This window comes from Eubalaena glacialis, chromosome 10 (genome assembly GCF_028564815.1).
Source record: "Eubalaena glacialis isolate mEubGla1 chromosome 10, mEubGla1.1.hap2.+ XY, whole genome shotgun sequence".
In the NCBI taxonomy this organism is placed as follows: domain Eukaryota; kingdom Metazoa; phylum Chordata; class Mammalia; order Artiodactyla; family Balaenidae; genus Eubalaena; species Eubalaena glacialis.
Window position 1 is genome coordinate 93,819,108 of NC_083725.1, and position 22,156 is coordinate 93,841,263.

The window sequence follows — 22,156 nt, forward strand, 5'->3', positions numbered from 1 at the left end:
CAATAAGGTTTCCCACAATGTCCAGTTCGGGGCTGGCTTTTTCTTGATAAGAGGTCACAAGGCAGGCGAATCTGTGAATAATGCTGCTGGGTTTCTGGATTAAAGCTTTTTTTCACAGGAGACTGAGTATAACTCACTCAACTTGTTCTCTGCAAACTGAACTCCTGTGGGAAGTTCCAGTTGCAACCTAAACTCAAGTCAACTACTTTGCCCCTTCTGATCTGCTTACTGTTCCCTTCATCTTTAACTTGTATGTTGGTACAACCCTTCCCACTTTTTCAAAAAGCTGCTTCATGTATAATCTGATTTCATCCTCACCTTGTAGGTAAAACAGACAGTGTTATTATTGCCACTGGGGCCTGAGATCTAGACGGGTTGAGCGACTTGCTCACGACCAACGTTAGCAGCAGAACTGGCTCCAGGTTCCATGCTTCCCAACTCCCAGTAACAAAAATAATGGCTCCCATCAGTGAGTGCCAGGCACTGGGCACTGTGCCTGAATTTTATGAATATTACTTCCTCTATTCCTTACAAGAACCCTATAAGGTGGGTATTATTAATCCCATTTTACAAATAAGAAATACTGGGTTAATGAGGTTAAATGATCTCCCCAAGGTCAGAGATGCCATAAATGGTGAAGCCTCAATTACAAGAGGTGTCTGTCCAACTCCTGGCTTATTCACTATTACACTGCTTCCCAGTCCAGTACTTTTTTTCTATACAAATCTAATGTTAAATTGAAGAAATACAAGTTTTCTCTAGTCTGAAGATTTCAAATATTAGGTATAACTTTTAAACACCTAATAAGCTTCTGAAATTCGAGTTTTGTCCACTTGGTATTGTCCAACAGAAAATACCCTGAAAACCATAAAGTGCTATCCGTCATCAGGTGTTCTGACTGGTCTACATATCATTCACATCCATTTCTTAGTTCATTTAAAAAGAAAAACAGGTAGTTGAATATAAATTCCTGCATGAAATTTACTAGAATCCCTCATAATACTTTATGAGTATAATAAGTTCTCGAGACAAACAGCATGGATCCAAATCCCAAATATACAAATGGACAATCTCTGGAACGTGGGCAAGTTATTAAATCCCATACTTCAGTTTTCCCACATTTACATTAGGGGTAAAAATACCTCATAGAGCTGTTGTGAGGAAATAATGAGAACGCACTGAGTACGGTGTGAAGGACCAATAATGATCATAATTAGTATTGTTTTGTCATTATTTCTGTCTCTACAGAAATTTCTCAGGATAGCCCTAATTTCACTAGGATGACAAAACCCAATAGTCTGCTTAATGAATTATTCCAACTTTCTCTTCTATATGGATAATAAAGCAGCCTGCACCCTAACTGCGTAAGAACATATCATTTTGTGACTCATAATTCAACCCTATCTCTTAAAATTATTATTCACCTAATACTATTAAAATTGCCAAGTCTTCTAGGTCATCTCAGTACTTGTGTCAAATAGGTGTTATTTTACACAAAGTGATGTGTTAATTCAGTCAAATAAGAGTCACCTGAGAAACCAGAATCACAAAGGACAAGCAAATTTCCCTGATCCAGAAAGGCAAGTTTCCCCCAAATATGAGAAATTATTATTCTGCTGTTAAAAAAGCCTTTATCCTCCTAATTGGAAAATATATGCTTACTAAAGTCACAAATAACTAACAACAACAAAATTAAGAATATGTGTATACAAAGCAAAGAAAAATGAACCCAGCTTTATCTACCTAAGAATTGCTACTAGTAACATTTTCGTCTCTTTCCATTTCATCTTTTTCCTATGCATTTTTAAAACATAATTGAGATCATTCTGCATTCAAAATGTTATATTCGGGGATTTGGGGCCTCCACTTAAATCATTATAACATCAGCATTTTCAGTGTTACTGCAGACTCTTTATAAACGTTTTCACTGGCTGCAGGATATTTCATGGGTTAGTTTTGTCATAATTTTCTTAGCCGTTTCCCATTGCTGAACTCCCCCTAAAGGCTTTTAAGCTGTCAAGCCCAGACAAGATTTCTAGACACACAGCCCTAACACTGGGGCTGCCTGTGGTCATGAACTGGGCCATTTGGGGGCACTAGCTATATAACTTCTCGCCATAAGTGAGAAACACCATGAGTCCTACTCTTCAAATGCCAACAGACCAGGAGTTCAGTGATGTGTGAACCCCAAATGCCAATAGTTCTGGGAAAAAAATGACAGCAACTCCTCTAAGATACATAAAATCATGTTCTGGACAGTCCTGGCCACCCACGGCGAGCCCAGGGACGAGCACAAACACCGCCCACCTGTGCGTTGCCTGCTCCAATGCAAACACAGGGCACATATGTATCTCCTTTCCTCTTCTTCCCCTACACAGTTTATTTCCAAAAATCACTGTTCCATCACCACTCAACACCATTTGCCGCCAACTGCACCATCAAACCTACTTTAAAGTAAACTACCACGTTCCTTATATTGTCTTTCAGAAAAAAAAGAAGAGTGAAGCGGAAAGGCAAGGCTTATGTAGTAAAAAAACAATGTAGATCTTGCTTAGAGTCACATAATGTAACACTGAAGTCAGAAAACACAAACATCAGGGCTCACTCACTACCTCCATGCTCACCCACGACCATCATCTTAAGATCCAAAATTCAGTGCCGTGCCTTTCAAATTTGGGAAGGATGGTGTGGTCTCAAGAAACAACTTGTGAGTTACATTTGCATTTCCTACAGTTAAAAAACAAACCAACACATATTTTTGTCTGAAGCATTTAAAGGTTAAGCAAAGAGAAGACAGCATTTCTTTCTGTAGATTTCTAGGCACGGCAGCTGGAATTTTGAAAATCTTCATTGTTCCTGTTAAAAACAAGATCGAGACACAGGAAAGAAAGTACTTCAAGTTGAGAGTCAGGGTGGTCTCGTGAAAAAGAATGGGCTTTGTAATAAGAAGAGCTGGGTCTGAATCCTGATTCAAGCCTCATGAAGGAAGGATCCATAGCCACTTCAAAGGGTTCTTTGAGTGTTAAATATGGTATCTACAACTCCAAGGGCCATCTCTGGCACAGGTCTGTCTTACATTGTAAGGATTTCAGTATTACTGACAAGAAAAGCCTATACAGCAAGGAGGAAGCTGTCAGGTAGATTACACTGACCATTTTATGACCATAAATAATCAGAAACATAAGTCAAAGACCTAGAGATTAAGAAATTGAGGACTACTGCTCCTTTTTTTTAACCTTATGAGGCAAACTAAGAACTAGAGAGAAAAAGCACACCCTTCTCAAACTTCTTGGCTTGTCTTGGGGCACCTTAACTAACATAGGGTCCTCCAGGCATTTTGTGAATTTCCCAACAAATGCACAGCAAGGTTCCCTGTCCCCAGGCCAGTTCTCTCCCCAGAGCTATGGCAGCTGCATGCCCACCACTCAGCTCAGTCCCAGGCCAGGCTTCTGGGCTGACCCTGACCAACCCTGACCATAGATGGCATGCAGAAAATCCTAATCCATTCCTCAAGCAACTCAGGGGCAAGCCACTTTGGCATCTCCCTCTGCTTTGCTTTCCACTTCAGTTCTAGGAAATGGGCTTCTCCTCCTTCCTGCCATAAGCCTTTATAACCTACAATTCCAGGGAATGCAATCCATTTGCCCTCACTCTGTTCCTTTAAGGCTGGGTTCCTATTTTAAAATTTCTTCTCCCAAACTCAAGAATATCCACTAGAGATTTGCCACTTGCTGCCACACCTTTGGGCTGGAAGATCCCCCACTTCTGCCTTCCCTTAAGCCTGGTCTCCCTTACATTAGTGCACTAGTATACGCTCCTCACAGCCACAGGCCCTCTCGTCCCTTCTAGATGTGCAGCTCACACCAACCCCAACACAGAGAGTCTCCAGGACTCCACAGCAATGCTGGACTGAACGATCTGGCCTCCTCCACCATCCTCCTCGATGCCATTGTGTACGATAGCAGAATTATCATCACCTATTTAACTCATTCCAGAGGACAGACCATTCTCACTGAACTGCATATTTCTTTTTTTCACTTTGGAATTTTCTTATTCCTCTCCGTAGGAATGACATTGAGTCCAGGTCCTCTGACTTGGTCATTTGGCCATAACTCAAGTCACTTGGGAGCCCCATCACTCCAAACACCATTTCAATATTGTCACTCTCTGGCTTGTGTGACATCTAAAGATATACTTGATTTACAGATGTTTTGGCAGTTTGGGGGACCTATACTACATCTTACAGATAAGAAAACAAGGCTGGAGAGACTTGTCCAATATCAAAGCGTGAGTCAGCAGCCATTCTGAAACTAGAGGCTTGCTCAGGCCACTGATATATTCTTAGATGAGTGTGTCTAAGAACCAGTGAAAGAAATAAATCCTTGACACACTTCTCTGGAATCTCAAATTCTTCATTTCAGTCAGTAAAAGTCCCAGTCTCCACATCTTTATTTCATACTTCCATATCAATGTGTTCTTTGAGGAAATCTCTGTCTTCAAAAGGCCCCCAAATGTACTTAGAGGTAGAGAAAATCTTTTCCTTCTTCAGTGCTTATACTCAGTTTTGGGTGTTTAGCTGAATGGGTTAACAGTCTTGAGCATTCCTTCTGGAATTACATGACTTGTGAGTGCAATGTTTCCATTTGTACCAATCCACGTAGCATTTGAGTGGAAAGTCCAGGAATACAAGGAATTCTGAGTAACTTCAGACTAAAATCTTAGAACGCTTGAGATGCAAGGATCCTTGAAGACCATCTGCTCTAACCCATATTAGTTCCATTTTATAGATGAGGGCACTGAAGCCTACACCACTTGAGTCTCAATCCAATATGATTTTCTCCATGGATTCCCCCAGCCTCCTAATAATGAATTCCTCCATACTTGTGTTTCTATCTGAGAGAAAAAGTCATCCTAGGTCATGCTTCTCTACAGAGCCTCAATCAGTGGAACTATTCCAAAAATATGTTTGTGGATCTGGATTGTATTTACTTCATGCTTCTTCATGAAGGAGAAAACAGTCAAAATCCAAGTCTTTAATCTGTGGGTCTATTGCTGCCTCCTTGACAGACTACCATGATGCATAGACTCAGGTAAACATGTTTCACTGACCAACTTTGAAACCCAGGTCACTCTGGGCGGCTTCTTTTAGCCTTGGTTTTCTTATCTGCAAAATGAGAATAACACCACCTACTTCCAAGGGCTATGGTAAGAATTAAATAAAATAATGTATTAAGGCAGTTAGCACTTACTGGGTAGACAATACGCACTCAAAAGAAGGTAGCCATTATTTATTATTATTATTATTATAATCTCTGTGGATTTTGTCTTGTTCTGTCTGGTTTGCTCATTTTAACTGGTTTCCTTGGTCTAACGTAGACTGTCTGCCTTGAAGCCCAGAAGATTTAAGATGCCCTGAAGGAGAGGGGAAAAGGGTTCCCTAAAAAGAGTGTTTAACCAAGCAAAATAAGCCAACAAAATGAAGAAAAAGCTATCAAATGGAAGATAATCAAAATAATGAGGGTTAGTTTTATACTCTAGGCTATGACAAATTTTGATTCAAGGCCGATACAGATCATTAGTGTGCATTACATTGAATTATTTTCCCCCATAATAAATTTATGAGATTATCATTTCAATTTGTTAAACAGTCCCAGACTCAAGCAGTTCGCTTGCCTGGGACATAGCATGAATTCAATAAATACTTGAATTAGTGAATGAATAAAAGAATGACCATGCCAAATAAGCAAGTACATGTTAAAACTCTGAGACCGTTGTATTCGCCATTCTCTTTATAAGGTTAAGTGAGTTTTAGAATATTTCTGTCTTAACTAGAGGTATCAGTATGAACTTTTTGTTGGAGACAATGTATAATTTTGTATAATCAAAATATAAGAATTCAAATATATTTTTGGAAATTTATATGTATTTTCACTTATTCGTGACTCTTGATAGCTCAAAGCAGCTATTATGTCAAGACAAATTATTAGCTTTCACAATTGTATAATAAACAGAGCTATAATTCATGTTCATTTGGAAGTGTTCTTCCCTAGTTATTATGAGATTTAACATACATATATAGCCAGCTAATCTATTACGATTGTTAGTTTCCTTTGAAAAAAATGGCTACTTGTTAAGTAACCAATCAGTAAACATCTCTAATCAGCCATCTTGGTCACCTAAACAGAAAGTGCAATTATTTCAGTCTGTAAGCTGATAAACCATATTTCCCATTTACATAGGATCATTTGGATCAGCTTTCCCGTAGACCGTCTAGTACCTTTGTAGACAAGTATAAGGCTGCCGTAGTACTATGTACATAAAAACTCTTCGGGGCAACCAAAGAAGACATTTAGCCTGGTAACTCTAAAGTGCCCTGTGACCAGAGTGAGAAAGTCAAAAGTAAAAACTCACTGATGAATTTTATTCCTTGGGCACCTTAAGGACTTCACCAGGAAGGTATGAATGAATATGTATGAAGATGATATCTGTAACTGGAAAACAGAACTCTTTCCTTATATATCCATGAATTGGCTCCAAAGACAACCGCTAAAGAAATAGTTTCAGAATCATACTGACCAATGTAGGTATTGCAGGAATAGATGAAAATGACACCAAACAGAATAAACACACACACACACACACACACACATATGTATGTATGTATGCATTTTATTACTATTTTATTTATTCTGGGGAATTTATGAAAGAGAAGAGAAAACTCTGTGTCAGTAGTTTACAGTCATACTTCAAGCCCCGAAGTCTTTCTCAGACTAGATTTTGGAGTCATTCTTTCCCTTTCTTCCAAAGCTGGAGTTAAGCTATTCTCATGTAAGAGCTGTCTCGCTTATAAGTATTTTGTGAACTGCCTCCCCTCCTTCTTCCCTCCCTCCATCCCTGTTAACTTTCTTCTTCCTTTTTTTTTTTTTTTCCCTAGCTGGGAACACACCAAAATTTGAACAGAAAAAAACTGAAAGCATAAAAATGCTTTACAGTCACAACCAATTCCTTTCAAAATAGTTAGCCAAACTAGTCCTCCTCATTTGGACAATTACAGCCAAAAGAAGGATCTAGTTTCAAAGTGCAGCTGCTCATTTGAAGTGGGATAGGCATGGTTAATTTTTTCAATGAGAAAATGGTGATGAATGGAATAGAAAATAAAGATGTCTTTAAAGCTAGACTAAAAAAATTATTTTAACTCAAGAAGGTCATCAGTTTGGAAATATTATCCAGAGAATGATCAAATCACAGAGAGGAGCCTTCAGGAAATCTTAAGTGACTACAAATGGAAAGTATGCCTTAGAGACCAGTTTAAATAAAAGTCACAGTAGTCACATATATGCTCAGCCCTGCAACTTCCAACTACAGAGGAATCCTAGGGAGACCACTGGGATCCCAACATGTACAATTATCTCCTTTGTAAATCACACAGTGCTAGTAACAAAGGTCTCTACAATTTTTATTAATACAAGTTTATCAGAGACTATGATATTTACAATCTTATGACTTTAGAATATTGTTTTGCAGACTAAAACAAATGATCCTTAAAACTACATCCGATACTGATCACATAAGCATGTTCCCTTTGTGAGAATTCATTTAGTCAAATACAGTTAATTTGCACACTTCTATGTCTCATGCTTCAATTAAAAATTTACTAATTAAAAAGAAGTTATACTCAATCCTCTCCTTCCATATGAAACGTTTTTCTAGACACATTTTTTTTTTTTAAGATAATGAGAATACAAAACTGCACTTCTCCTTCAAGGTCTTACTGAAAAAAACCTGTAAGCTATTTTAGAATGTTAGTTTTGCTTTTGGATTTAGTATTCTCAAGTCTTCTCTTTTGATAGGCAAAAAACGCACCCTCTGATATTTACATTTCCTATTCATCACATTTAATTCTCCCCATTTTTTCTCTACTAATAACTATCCAAATAACTAAAGATCATCATTCGTTATTCAGCACTTTGATTTTGTTGGTATATCAGTATAACTGGCATACTTTTTCTTTTTGAAAGCAGTTTTCACATTTACCAAAGGGCCTAATCAGCACTACAGCTGCCCGCTGCCTTGTGGGGTTTTATCAGTAATGTAGTTAACAAACAGCGGTTTTGTGGATAACCACACCATGTTCTAGGTTATCTAAGAACTCATACCCTTCCCTCAACTTCCACCTGAAAGATTCATGAATTAAGAAAACCCCAATGGAAGGGGGAGGGATCTATGAAATAGGGCATTCTCATTTGTCACTGAAATTACTGACTTTTGAAGTCAGTGATTATTACTGTTGTGTTAAATTATTTATTTTCAAGGAAATAAGCGGGGGAATCTCAAAATGACTTTTAAGTCATCTGCCTTAAGAATATCCTAAGAGCCAATTAAGATACGTATTTTATACTGGTCATTAAAAAAAAGTGACTAACTGAAGTTTTTGGTTTTTGTTTTATGTAAACCATTTTTTGGTTTACATAACTGCCTGAAAAGCTTTAGATTGCATTATACTTCCAACCAACAGTGACCGGCGTTTATTTACTCTTAGTAAGCAGAAGTTTGTCTCAAACTACAGAAAGTGATTACCAATCACTTGCTACACGACATGAGATAGTCTTAAAACTCCCATTTACCCGCTACTGAACCAATATCTTAGCTCATTCTAGGGAACATGAATGAGTATTTCTCCAGCAACTAACCTAAGTGAAAATATGAGCCCTAGCTCTGTAGAATGCAACAAATTTGGTCACAAAGGAAAATGAAAGCAAGCACCCTAATACCAACTGAAGACACTTTAGTTGGAGAAAAACAGCCTGCATCCCGTAACATTTTATGATACCAAATGAGATGCAGGCAATGTAATTTCACTTATGCGATTCACTTACAAGCAATGCAAATGCAATCTTGCTGATTACATTTAAAACAAAAGACTGAATCTGCTTATTTATAGAGCAGAGCCATAGTCATGCAAAACTCATGCTATCCCCCACCTGGTGTGGAACCAAAAGAAAACAATCTGGCTGAAGACCTTTTCATCTCCACAGAAAGAAAAATGATGTTAACTGTGAACTCCGGGTTGACCCAATACGCTTAATAATGTAGCTTCTCGGTGCCCTCAATAGAAAACAAGGTCAATCGTGTTAGTAATCGTTAGCTGAGGTGTTCAACCCACATGCAAACAATATCCAATGTTTTATTTGTTTTTTAGATAGCCATAAGCAGTGTTCAGAAAACACTTTCATCTATGTTTAATTTTAAACCTTCATTTATCTGTGGGTATGCGTGCAGATACATACACACACATTTGTATATAAACAATGGAGATGTATAATTTCTACAGGGAGGTATAGACTGCTACAACTAACATATTCACTAGCTGCACTCCTCACCATGCATATTTTATGAGCTTCTCTGTGCAGTTAAGTGGGGGTCTTGAGCATTCCAGAACTACTCATTTTAATCACCACCCAAAACTAGAGCTTTTATTAGATAATTTTCCTATTACGAAGTTCAATAGTTAGAACTGAATGCAAAAGTTGCTGCCAAATGCCCTCTCTGAACTTCCCAGAAAAGCCACGGAGCTGGAAGAATTCTTCTACTTGTCTGTGCTGCTCCGTTTTTAAAGATCTAACAGGTACTTCTGGCTCACCACCAGCAACTGAGCCAAGGCCCAGCTGCAGGCCACTGCACCAGCATCCGAGGCATTTGGTGAGAGTCTCGTTGATAGCTAGATCTGCAGCACCCTAGGCAGAGAGGACCATCGCCAAAGCCAACTTGGGCCCAGCTGCAGTTTTAACATAAAGAAGTTTAATAGGATACCTCACACCTACCACAGAGCTTTTTTCCAAGAGGAAAACTGCACGTGGCTGGAAATGCTCCTTGCAGAGTGACTCGTGGCTATGGGGTTTCTCAATCTTAGTGAAGAAGACACACTTCGATGGTCTCCCAAGTGATGCCAACACCGATTACGGCTCGCGGAAGCAATTTTCTATGCAGTAACACCACTTTTTTTTGGTCAGAGAGATTATTTCCAAATAGCAACCTTTCAGAAATTCTCAAAAATGCAGGTGACTTTGAAGTAACCCTTGATATACAACCACGGTCAGGTCTCAAAACTGTACTCAAATTGAACTTCGTAAAAGGTACTGTGTTGAAGCATCTAACCTTCCATCTTCATGTCTCCAAAAGACCTAGAAGCGTATAGGTTTGCTCATTCCCACACAGCACAAGCAGTGGGCCAGAAACCATTTCACTTGTCTGGAATGTGAGCCACCGTCCAAGTCCACGGCATATGGCTCCACACTTCTCAGTTCCCACATCCCAGCAAAGATGCAAGTGCCGTCCAATATGCGTCGTCTCCGAGTAGGAAATGTCCGTGGTTTCTGGACTCTGAGGTACAGAAAAACGCTGCCAGGTTTTAGAGGAACCAAGGGACACATGGGTGGTAAGAAAAGGAGGAAATATTATGAAATGAAAGCAAAGTGTGATCCTCCATGGCAGAAAATAGCTGCTCCTGTTTTATTTAAACAGTTTTCCGTAACGGGGTGCCTCCTACAGGGAGCTTTCCTTCTTTCATGTTTGGGAAAAGAATTAGACATGAAGACCCTTTGACTAACCTGGGCTATGTCTACAGTGGAAAATTAGGAAATAAAATTGGAAAGCAATTTAATAGAATGAAGTCAGGTTACTCGTAAAAGGCTTATTTCAGATGTGTTCTTAAAGAAATTCTCCCCCGCTTCTCCTACTCACTGCCAACTAAAAACTGGCACTTGCCATCTGCCTCTACAAGGATTAAATCACTATCCACCACAGCCACTGACCTTCAACACTCCCTGAAAGGAGTTCAGGATGGAGACCAGGAATGAGGCACCTCTGTGATCTGGGGAAAACTGACAGAACTGGACTTCAGATAGTTAGATATTTTCAGGAGAAGATTTTTATGAGCGCAAATTCTTGCATCTCCTCATATCTAGAAAAGTACTAAAATCATTAACGGAGACATTTGCTCCTCGTGACTAGCAGCCAGCCTCTGCCAGAACTGGTGCTTCACTAAAATCATATATATATAATATACTGACCTTCCCCGCTACCTCTTTGGAGCAGTTCCTCAGAGCTACCTGAGAAGCTGTCTCCCAGGCTATAGTCCTCATTTGCCCCAAATAAAACTTAACTCACAACTTTCACGTTATGCATTTTTTTTCAGCGGACGTCGGTTAGGATTTATTGTCTGCCCCAAACTGTAAGTTGCTTAAGCACCTTCTGCCCACTAAGGGTCATAAAGAGACACACAATGTACTGTAAGTCAGGCGTCCTGTGTGACCTTGCTCTGGTCATTTAAACTCTGTGGGTTCCCAACTGTCCATATGTAAAAGTCTTTACATGTTTCCCTCACAGTGAGCACAGCACACAGGTATGCAAAAATACACCTTGATCCTTCTATTACTAACAATGCACACACAGTTATTTTATCAAGTGTTATTTAATTCAGACACATTTGATTGTCTCCCTAAATAAGCAAAACATCCCTACTAGACAAGGGCTGGGTGGTTTGCATTTCTACATTATTCTGACTGCTAGACCCAAGAAGACATCCATTTATTCACTTCTTCATCAGTAACTATTTATTGTACCAGGCACTGTGCTATGCCCCTAATCTGACTCCAGATGTGGACAAAATACATAAATCTGAGTAGATTGGTCATTCATATAAACAATTCAGAGCCTTATCACGCCTCTCCGAACTGACTCCAATTCATCAAAAATGTACGAGCAGGTTATATGTGGCACCCTCCATTAACTGAAACACACCAATAAATTTCCAAAATGTAGGACTCAGCACCAAAAAAATATCTGTGTATGGGTGGAGGAATCCCCACATCTATTTCGGAGCTCCGAGCGGTTTGCGGCTCCTCTGTGCAGTCTGGCATCATGCATAATGCAACACTGCAACTGCTAACAGCAGGCGCGCACCAGATAATTTACACTTGTTTTTATGGACACGAGGAACTGATCTTTGAAGCCGTCCCTAATGAGATTCCGCTTGGCCCTAACAGCATCCTGAGAGAGTGTTCCGGTTTTCTACTTGGCATCCGGTGCATATTTATAATGCAGAATACAAGCTCATTTAAATTGCACATGTGGATTTTGGTGTCTTCCCTATGTTAAAGAGAGATTTTCATATACTAAGGAGCACTGACTACTCAATTACTAAACCATACTTTCCCCAAACAATGTCACTGCCAGTCACTACAGGTACGTATCAAAGAGGCAGGTCCATCAAAGGGTTTCGACCAGCAGGGCCAAAAGCTCCCCCAACTCCATCCAGCTCAGCTCTCTAGTCCTGAAACTCAATTAGGTCCTCAGCCAAAGGGGATCTCCAGAAAGCCTAATTATACAACACCTTTCTTAGTAGACACAGTAAGGGGACAGTCAGGGAGAAAACCTAAAGCCCATCACCTAAATTAACAACTTCCTGCCCCAAAGTGCTTGCCATGCAAATCTCTCTTATTCTCTCCCCTCTTTTATGCTCTGCCCCTTGTAAAATTCTTCCTTAAGCTTGGCACTCTTCAGCAGCATTTTTTTGTCATTTACTTTTCAAGAAGTGTATAGCTTAGTCACCAGTAATTAGAAATCCATTACATACTTCCTTTAAATTTCATTTGTTTCACCTTTAAAACAAAAATTTCAGAAGGCTTTCAATCACTATATAACACCAATGCTGTTATAATGGTGTTATCTGTAGTAAACCCAAATCACAGGTTTCTGTGAAAATAGTCATATGATAAGAACTAGAAGAGTTTACTACAAAAAAAAAGGAAAGTTGTTAAAAACATAAGGATACAGAATAAAATTGGTTCACTTTATGCAAAATGTGTGATTCCCATGATAAGAGATGACCCGTTTTCATGGTCTTCATTTCAGGTAAACTCCACATATTAGGGACAGCTGACAGGCTCCTGGTACTCGGGCTGAAATATATCCTAATTAATTTCAAGCTTCTAGCCAATAATAGTTGATGCCAAATAGGATAAATAAATAAGCACTTTACAAGGAGTTAAGACAACATACTTTCTAATACCTCAGTTTTTAAGGTAGAGAACAAGATAGGAAACCCAAATCTTTAGGGTCAAGATGAAAGTGAAACTTTGATATTTTTCCTGTGTTAGAAATGAGAGTCTACTACTGTCAAAGTAAGAGTCAACCGAAGGCAGGACAGATCATAGCATTAGTGTAGGAGTATCAGAAATACTCACTCTGAGCTTCATCCAGCTCCATCCTGAAAAAAACACGGGAGACTCATAAGTTACCCTTTTTAAAGCCAAGTATACCATCAAGTCTAAATACATGCTCTCAAATTGAATGAATGATTCCAAGGGAGCACACACTTCGTGGGAAAGCACATAGTAAGAGAACATGGAATCCCTGAAAACTCAACTGTCATTCATTCATTCAACAAGTATTTGGAGAGTGTCTAGAATGTGATAGCACTGTGATACGTGCTGTGGATACAGACGGGCAACACAAAATAAAAAGAGTTGCTGCCTTCAGAGAGCTTAAAGCCTAGTGGAAGACAGACATTTCACAAACACTCAGAAAACACATTTATAAAAAGTGCGACCAAGGGAAAGCATTACTTGTAGGTGCTCTGAGTCCATACACACAAAGGGTTCATGTAATCCAGAGAAAGGGGTAGGGGCTCCCCTGAAGCAGTGACGCAGGTGGAGAGAGGAAAGGAAGTGTATTTAGAGAGGAGGACATCATTCCAAGCCTCAAAGTTGACGGCAGGGGAGCAGCCTCTTGCTCTCCTGGCACCTCTCAGTACCTCTCCACTTGGAAAAATAAAAAATTCAGGAGGCATGCCTAGGAAGTTGGATGTACAATGTACTTCTCTTCAATGTCAGCCCTGAATCCAGACGGAATTGAAGACCTTGGGAAAAACTGGTGGACAGATCACCGAACTTGGCACTAAGTGCTGCCAACTGTCTGGCTGGCACCAAAATACAGGCTCAATTGGCCATAAAAACCGCACTGCAGTCTTGCTTCTCTCAAAGGAAATCATTTTGCCATCCGCAGCGAGGCTTACCCAGAGGCCAGTCTTAGGGGAAGGCCTTGAATTTTGAGCTTAACTCAATTGCACGGTTTGGGCAAGAGTTTCATGTTTCAGATGTGCAGTCAGGTAATCCGATCCCATCAGAGTTTTAATGGCCTCTAAAGAATCCAAAGTGTTAAATCCTTCTCCCAGCCTCCCCCAGAGCAGTCTGAGGGTGCGTTTTTCAACCTCCATTCTCCTCCATCCAGTCTCTTGTTCTCATACGCAAACTGTTCCTAAATCTGAGACACTAGGTTAATACTCATTTCTTACTCCTAAAATCTGATTGTCATCTGTGCTCTAAAATAATGCACACACACCTACCGTACTCCCTTTAAAAAACACTGAGAGAGGAAATAAAAGGATAACGGAAGTGGAATACGTAGAAAGGATGTTTTATTTCAGAGGCAACACCATTGTCAGGATTCCTTCCTTCTAAGCCTGGGAAGAACATTTTCTGGCTCTGCAGAAACCAAAGGCAGCAGACCCAAGCAAATTCCTCAACTCCAGGAAAAGGCACATCTCTGAGAGCTACACTGTCCCAAGCAGCAGGCAGGAGCTGCGATCGGTGTTTATTAAGTCTGTGCCCCTGACTATCAGCAGGTTAACAGAGACTCAATCCCTTCCTCCCAGTGTGGGGAATCCCTTGGGAGACAGCACAACCCTAAAAACTTTAACAATGAGAGGAAAACAAAAACAAAAGCTCCTCAACGAGAAGAAAACAGACACACCAAACTTAATGGCAACCAAAAAAAGTTATGGTGATGATGGTCCATGTGCCGCCATTAAAACTCTGCTGAAGTTCAAGCGTTGATGTTGTGGGTAAACAATATTAGTAACAGTAGCTACCATGCATTGAGCGTTGGGATACTGTGCTAAGTGCTTCACTCAATGCTAAGCATCATCTAATATAACCTTCACCATTACCTATGGAAGCATATATTGTTATGATCCCCATGGTAAAGATGAGATACTAGCCACAGAGACTATAAGTGAACACATGTAAGGGGTCCCGGGGTGGAGAGACAGCCTGGATTCTGGATATACTTTCTTTTGGAACTTTTCAAACGATTTCAGTTTTTATGTCTTTAAATGTGCCTGGATTTCTGCTTAGCAATAACCACTTCACTCCCAAACTCTCCCCTCTAAAATGCATGCATGCATTCTTCCTGTCTCCTGTTCTTCTGTTGACCGCTTTGTTAAGACAGTAAGTCCAGCGGTGGCTCCCTCGGCTCATGATACAGCACCTCACAAAACAGTGCAGTTTGTTTATAAGGTGACACAACCTTCCCTGCAGAGCGCGGGGGCATGACTAAAATCCACTAATGGCCAGAAAGCTCATTTTAATTCTACACTGGACAAAATAAACGCCTCATAAAGGCAAGTAAGCAGAAGCTACTTTTCACTTTGGACTGCTTTGTCTTAATAACCTTTGAAAGTGAGAAACTGACTGCAGGGAACAGGCTCTCGAGCATACACACACAACACACAATTATGGTACAAAGAGACTGCGATAAAAGCACAACTCCTTATGTAAAGGTAAATTTTTTTTTTCCCCTCAAAAGGGGGTACCTCTCACAAATATAGACCATTCCTGAATTGCAAAGGTTCTTCTGCTGCAAATCCTGGCTGCATTAGCAGGATCTAACCCATCCGGTCTGAAAAACCAGAGCATTTGATTTCCCTGAAACCCATTCCCAAAAGGGCTGATCTTTTTTCCCCCTCTTCTGTCCACAGAAAATGAAGCTCCACTTACATGTTGGAGGAAATATTTCAAAACATTCCCTTTTTTCTCAAAGTGCAGAATTTATGGTAACAGATAATTAACAACAAATGACAAACAATCTGAGCAGGAAAGGTCCCAGTTTGGTTGCCAAGATGATGGTATCCAATTCCAAGATAAACAGTGGAGCGTGCCGGCTGCCGTTAACGTGGTGGAGGGGTCGAGATGGAGAGATGCAAAACAGGCCAGCCATCCGCCACCAAGGGGCACGACATGGGGCCAACCACCTCCCGCGAGGTTATTATTTCCCTTCTGAATTCTCAAGAGGGTCAGTGGGCAAGGGGGTGGTAGTGGACTCACTCTTCTGTAAGGAAAAGGACACCTACCTATGCCTTTATATTTCACATGGGGGAAAACAGATCCTTCTTTGAACTGCATTATGGAAGAATTCGGAATTAATATCCTTTAGGAGTTAATACCTCCTTCCCAGTCTGTCTATTCTTCCCAAAGACTCCCCCCTCCTCATTCTTCTTTTCTCTAAGTTGGTGGAGTCAAAATAGGTTTCAGTGCATCCAGCTGTGCCCAAAATGTGAAGGTCAGGAACAAAGTGAAAACAAGTTAACCTGTAAAAGTCAGAATTTGAGCACAACACATGGTAAGTCTCCTAGATACTAACAGATGGCAGACCTTGGGCAATTGAAGTTTCAGATACTTTTACATTTCTCAAAAGCCAGTTCATAGTTCACTATTTCTCAAATGGATTTTTTTTTTTATGTATTGAAATGCAAACCTCAACTTCTGAGTTACCTAAAAAGGCCTACCAAATTGCTCCTTCTCAGGGATCAAAAATTGTTATTCTGATCCTTTCAAATGCTGGATTCATTGGTATGTAGAGTTGGCATGCATACCCCACAAAGCCAAGGTGAAATCTGTCTTATCTTCCTGCTGAGGATGTTTAGGGATGCTGACACGCTCCTGGTGTTAAAGTCAAGCCCAAGGCCAGGGACATCATAATGGCAAGAAAGAGTTATGAACTAACAGAATATATCTGCTAGGCCCTCCCTCTCCTCTTTTCTCTCTCCTTCACATATACCACTATCTTCCCTCTTCTCCATAAAACATGTATCTCCACATTATATTTGCTGCCCACCCAAGCAGGACCAACATGTAAAAGTTGGTACTTTTAAGAAAAATGGAATATATTAAATATAAGGCAAAACCAAGAGCAATGGGTATGATACTTGTGATTTTTTTAAAAAATGCCTAATGCAGTCTGACAGGCTTCTGTGGTTATCTCTGAAGTCTTAAGGCAAAGCAAAATGAAGCAAAAGGGGGAAAAATTTTCCAAAACTCAGGACCAAAATAGAGCTGGTCGAATGTCTATGTCAGAGCAAAAGGCTCACTCAGGAAATTAGAGAAACATGCTGAGGTTGCTTAGCTGGTGGGAGATTCCACTTTTTTTCTTGATTTCAGTTTTAAGTCTTTGTGCAAAACACATTTTAAACTAAGTGTACAATACGTAAACGGTTTGAAACTTGGTCTGTGGCCCAAATACCTAAAACTAAATACTACAAGTAAGCCACTTTTCTTAGCCAATCAGCAGCAATGCAAAAATAGCCCACCAAAAGATGGGAAAAGATATTTTTCCAATCCAAGAATTGTCAAATCTTTGAGCTGGAAGGTTTCAGAGACTGTCTATCCAAAGAAATACATGGATTTGAGTAGAGTTCATGTTATGGTGTAGTGCCCTGTAATCTTTTAACGAAGCCACTACCAACAAATGAACTTCAAGAAGGGTTTAATGCTCATCTGGAATTTTAAGGCGCAATAGTATCAAGTACTGAAAATTTACTTGTTTGCTTTATTAAATGGTACTAGTGTTTCTTTTCCTGTTTTTTTTCTCAACTAGTGTCAAGAGCTTTGCTATTTAATATAAAACCATACAAAAATTTAAACCAACTAGAGGGGCTTATATTCTTGATTTGTGGTAAAGGAAAAAAAATGAAAAGCCTGCAACAACGCATTTTCTTATTTGCATATATTTTACCCTTCTAAAGGGACAGAAACTGAAGAAAAAAAATCTGCAAAGCAAAATAGAAGAAAAATATGCAGACCCAAATACTGCAAAGGCCAATAAATTCAACAGAGTTTCCTCTTTGCAGAGTTAGTGTTTCTACATAGACAAAGCCTCTAAGTGTACTCTTTACATTAAAAAAAAGAGGCAGACTAACACGGCTGTCTGGAAAAGTGTGGTAGTTTTGTCTGTACTAATATTGAAATAATAGCCTAATCATGCCAGGATAGCTACTGAAACATCCTGTTTCCAGGATGCTAGGAAAGTCTAAAAGGGGAAGAGACATGGGAAGGAGAGAGCTAAGGAAATACTGAAAAAGAAGAAAAACAAGCTGATGGTGGATAGATCTTCCCAGACTCGGTGAGCTTTTTCTCCTTTTTGGAAATAGTTCAGAACTACCTAGAGTTTGTTATACAAAATGTGGCAGATTTAGTGGCATTAGCTTTGTTTTTATGTCTTAAAATCTACGTCTTCATTGGCTCTAAATCTCAGAATTAAAATTAAGCATGTTTCAAATACAGACTCCCTATTATAATACTTCCTGTTTAGCTAGTCTTGTCATTTTGTCTATTTTTATCAAAATGTCTCCCTAAAAGAAATTTTTTAAAAAACTGTACTTAGAGCAGGAGATAAATTTAATCCATAAGGAGAGGTGAGCAGCGAGTTCCTAGTTTCAGGATAGGAACTGGCCACACTTTCCGTACGAATCTTTCTCTCTGTAAATGTAGATAACTGCTTCAGGATTTGAAATCCAGGCATACCACAGTAGAAAGAATCCACTTTATTTGTCAAAATTCTTTACCCTCCCAGAGAGTCAAGTAACCAAAAACAAACAAACAAACAAAACTACCCAGTTATGCAACATACAGCTAAGTTTCTAAGAACAAATCCATACGGACAAAAAAAATTATTTAATTTTAGGTTGCCTTTTTAAAGCCAGAATTCAAACAAAGAAATCGACGGAATAGGAAATAAGTCAGTTCTAAAATGAAGTCTAACTGCCACGGACCACAAGACCAGTGCCCTCAGGGAGCATATAGGAAAAAGAACTTATTTTTAAAAAGAAATGAGAGAGGAAAAGAAAAATACTCCGTGTTTATATATGAGCACAAACCAAAAGGGCCATTCAGCCATCTCCAAGACGAATTTCAGATTGAAAACATTAACAGAAATTATGGCCATGCTAATGTTCAGGCCGGTGATAAATTTGTAATGAGAAGGAGAAAGCAGCTTACCAAGAGAAAAATGTTTAGAAATTTTTTTTTTTTTTTTTTGCACAGCGAATGCAGCCCAGGTCTGCAACAAAGGGTGAATTTCTACCTTGTTAGTAATGTGCAATTTTACAGAGCCCCAGACGTTCGCTCATTCATTGATACTCTTCCTCTGTGTGAGGAAGAGGTCATTGGTCTTCCCCCTCCAAAGCATCCCCATGATATCTCACTATTATAGTCTTTCCCTACAGAATATCACTAATGATGAGGGATTTGTGTTCTTAATTTCAAACAGACTAAAGAAAAGAGAAGAAAAGGAGAAACCCTAGACTGCCAGAGTAGGAAGGAACGATGCTAAAGGGCATCGAGTCCAATGGCTGGTGAGGAACTTGAAATTCAAAGAGGCTCAACTTGCTCGGGATCACAAACCTAATTAGTGACCAAGACAGGACCAGAATCCAGGTTCCCTGAAACACTGTCAAGTCATCCACTATAGCAAGCTGTTTACTGATACTATATACTCCGCTGGCTTTCAAAAATGAATTGGAAGGTACTTCTTAAAGAAATTTCCCTCCAGTTATAGGACTAAGAAGTAGTCAGCATCCTTGGCGTCACATCTTCCCACACATGACCAAGCTGAATTATACTGAACCAGTGAACAGCCTTTGGTCTATACCTTGATTATAACATAAAACAGCAGAAGGTACCTCCCAAGGAAGCGGTCCTCAAAGAAAGTAGAAGATTTACATTAGAGTGAGCCTTTAATGCAAATCTTGCTAACAAAGCAGAAGGGACTGTAGACAAATCACATTTTTATCATTCTTTAAAAAAATGTTTTTATTATCATAAAAGTATTACATAGTTCTTATAAAAATAATTTAAATTATACAAAAGTATATAAAATAAAAAGTGTAAGATCTTTACCCATCACTCCCTCCCCCAGATTTGTTTGCAAATTTATTCCCTACATGATCACCAGTAATGTTGGTATTTATCTTTCTACACATTTTGAGATTTTTTTTTAACCAAATGGCATCATTCTGTAACACTCTTCTGTAACGTTGTTCCTGCATCTAAGGATACCTAATTCAGACCTGAAATTAACATTTACTTCCTACCATGTAAGAATGAAACTTCAGATCAGACAAACAAAATCCTGTAAGAATTTGGCATGGAATGATCACCCAGATACCCTAAAAGCTTCAGATCATTTCGGATTAGCAATGCCCAAACAAACATTGACAGATGCTGTAAAACACAACAAAGCAACAAGAACAAGTTGGACTGTCAAGTTTTATGCAAGCAGTTCAAACAGAAAGATGTTAACACTTATTTCATGCTCACCAGCTAATGCACAAGACCATAAATATTATCACAGCATCTATTTATCAAGTGCTATCTTCTGGGCACTATGTCATATACATCATCTCATATATTGTTTACAACCGTCTTAGAGACTCATCAAACCCATTTTACAGATGAGAAGACTGAAGTTCAGTAATCCTGTCCATCATCACCTAGCCAAGCTAGTAACTGGAGGGATCAGCATGTGTATACAGATCTCTGATTTCAGACCACATTCTCAGCTGCCATGTGAATACCGTCCTCATTCCCCAGCTCAAGCTGTGCCCTTTGTACTCAGTCCTAGTTAGTTATGGTTAACTCTTGATGCTTCTGTTGTTACCACAGCCATAGGTAGAGAGCCTAAGACACTGATGGGGGTACAAGGGCCTGAGACGAGCACAAGTGAATGAAGGCCACTGTGATTCTGCAGAGAACAAGCAGGTGACACTCAGCTCTGGGGATTCCTTGCCCCCTTGGGACTGTCAATCCCATGGAGTAACTGAAGGCAGGTGAGACACTCCTTGACAGGCAATTAGAAGTCAAGGCACAGACAGAGAAAGACAAATACTGTATGTTTTCACTTATATGTGGCATCTAAAAAATAAAACAAACGAACAAATATAACAAAACAGAAACAGACTCACAGACACAGAGAACAGACTGGTGGTTGCTAGATTGGTAAGAGGTGGAGCGGGGGCAAAATAAGTGAGGGTGATTAAGAGGTACGAACTACTAGGTATAAAACAGATAAGCTACAAGAATGTCATGTACAACACTGGGAATATAGCCAATATTTTATGATCACTTTATATGGAGTATAACCTATAAAAATACAGAATTACATTTTGTACACCTGAAACTAATACAATTTTGTAAGTCAACTATACTTCAATAAAAAATTTAAAAAAAGAAGTCAGGGCACCTTCCAACCCTGACAGCCAAAACTCCCACCCGGCCAAGTTTGCTAGTAATGAGTCCTGGAGGAAGACAGGACAAACTTCCTAGTGATTTTCTTAGTTATTCATTTATTTATACTCCAGTGATTTTCAAAATGGACTGAGACAGCTTAGAATAAAAAGGTGCAGAATCAATAAAACAATCATTAATGCGAAGAGCTAACATTTACTGAGTACAGAGTATGTACTAAGCACTCCTCTAAAAACTTTACAAGTCATAATGTTTTTAACCTTCACAGCAACCTTTGGAGATAGGCACTACTTTTACCATCCACACTTTAGAGACGGGGGAAAAAACCAGATAAGTTAATACCTTTGTCCACGGTTGGTTACACAGCTAGTAAGTGGTGCAACCAGGTTTTAAATAAAACAATCTGATTCCACTGGAGACTCCGACCACGACACTACACTGCCTCCTCAAAATAAGTATAAAAGAACAAGAGCTAAGTAAGGTTCCAGGGGTGTTGACAACTAAAGCCGTAGACAAGGACGTAGCTAAAACTGAAAATAAAATTTGATTTGAGCTTCCTAGCAACCAAACCTTAAAGAAAAAGGTGAGGAATTAACCTCAGTAGGGTAGCCAACCATCCTGGTTTGCAGGGGACTGAGGGGTCTCCCGGAATGTGGGACTTCCGGTGCAAAAACGGAGATGGTTGGGTACCCTACTAAAGATGTTTTACAGCATTTCATTAGGCCTCAGATAATCTAAAACATACCAAATCTTGATGGTGTTTTCAGACCTACACTGGCTCCTTGAGCACCTCCTCC

At 39.5% G+C, this 22,156-nt stretch overlaps 1 protein-coding gene across 3 annotated transcripts in view; it reads right to left on the minus strand.

Annotated features, from left to right (window-relative positions):
* Positions 1–22,156, minus strand: part of MPPED2 (metallophosphoesterase domain containing 2) — a 172,438-nt gene that overhangs the window by 140,713 nt on the left and 9,569 nt on the right. The window contains exon 2 of one of the 3 annotated variants that reach the window (XM_061203205.1): positions 13,245–13,267. The exons of the other annotated variants lie outside the window; for them this stretch is intronic. The gene's annotated coding sequence lies outside the window, so the exon portion shown is untranslated. The remainder of the gene's footprint in view (positions 1–13,244; positions 13,268–22,156) is intronic. 3 annotated transcript variants of the gene reach the window in all.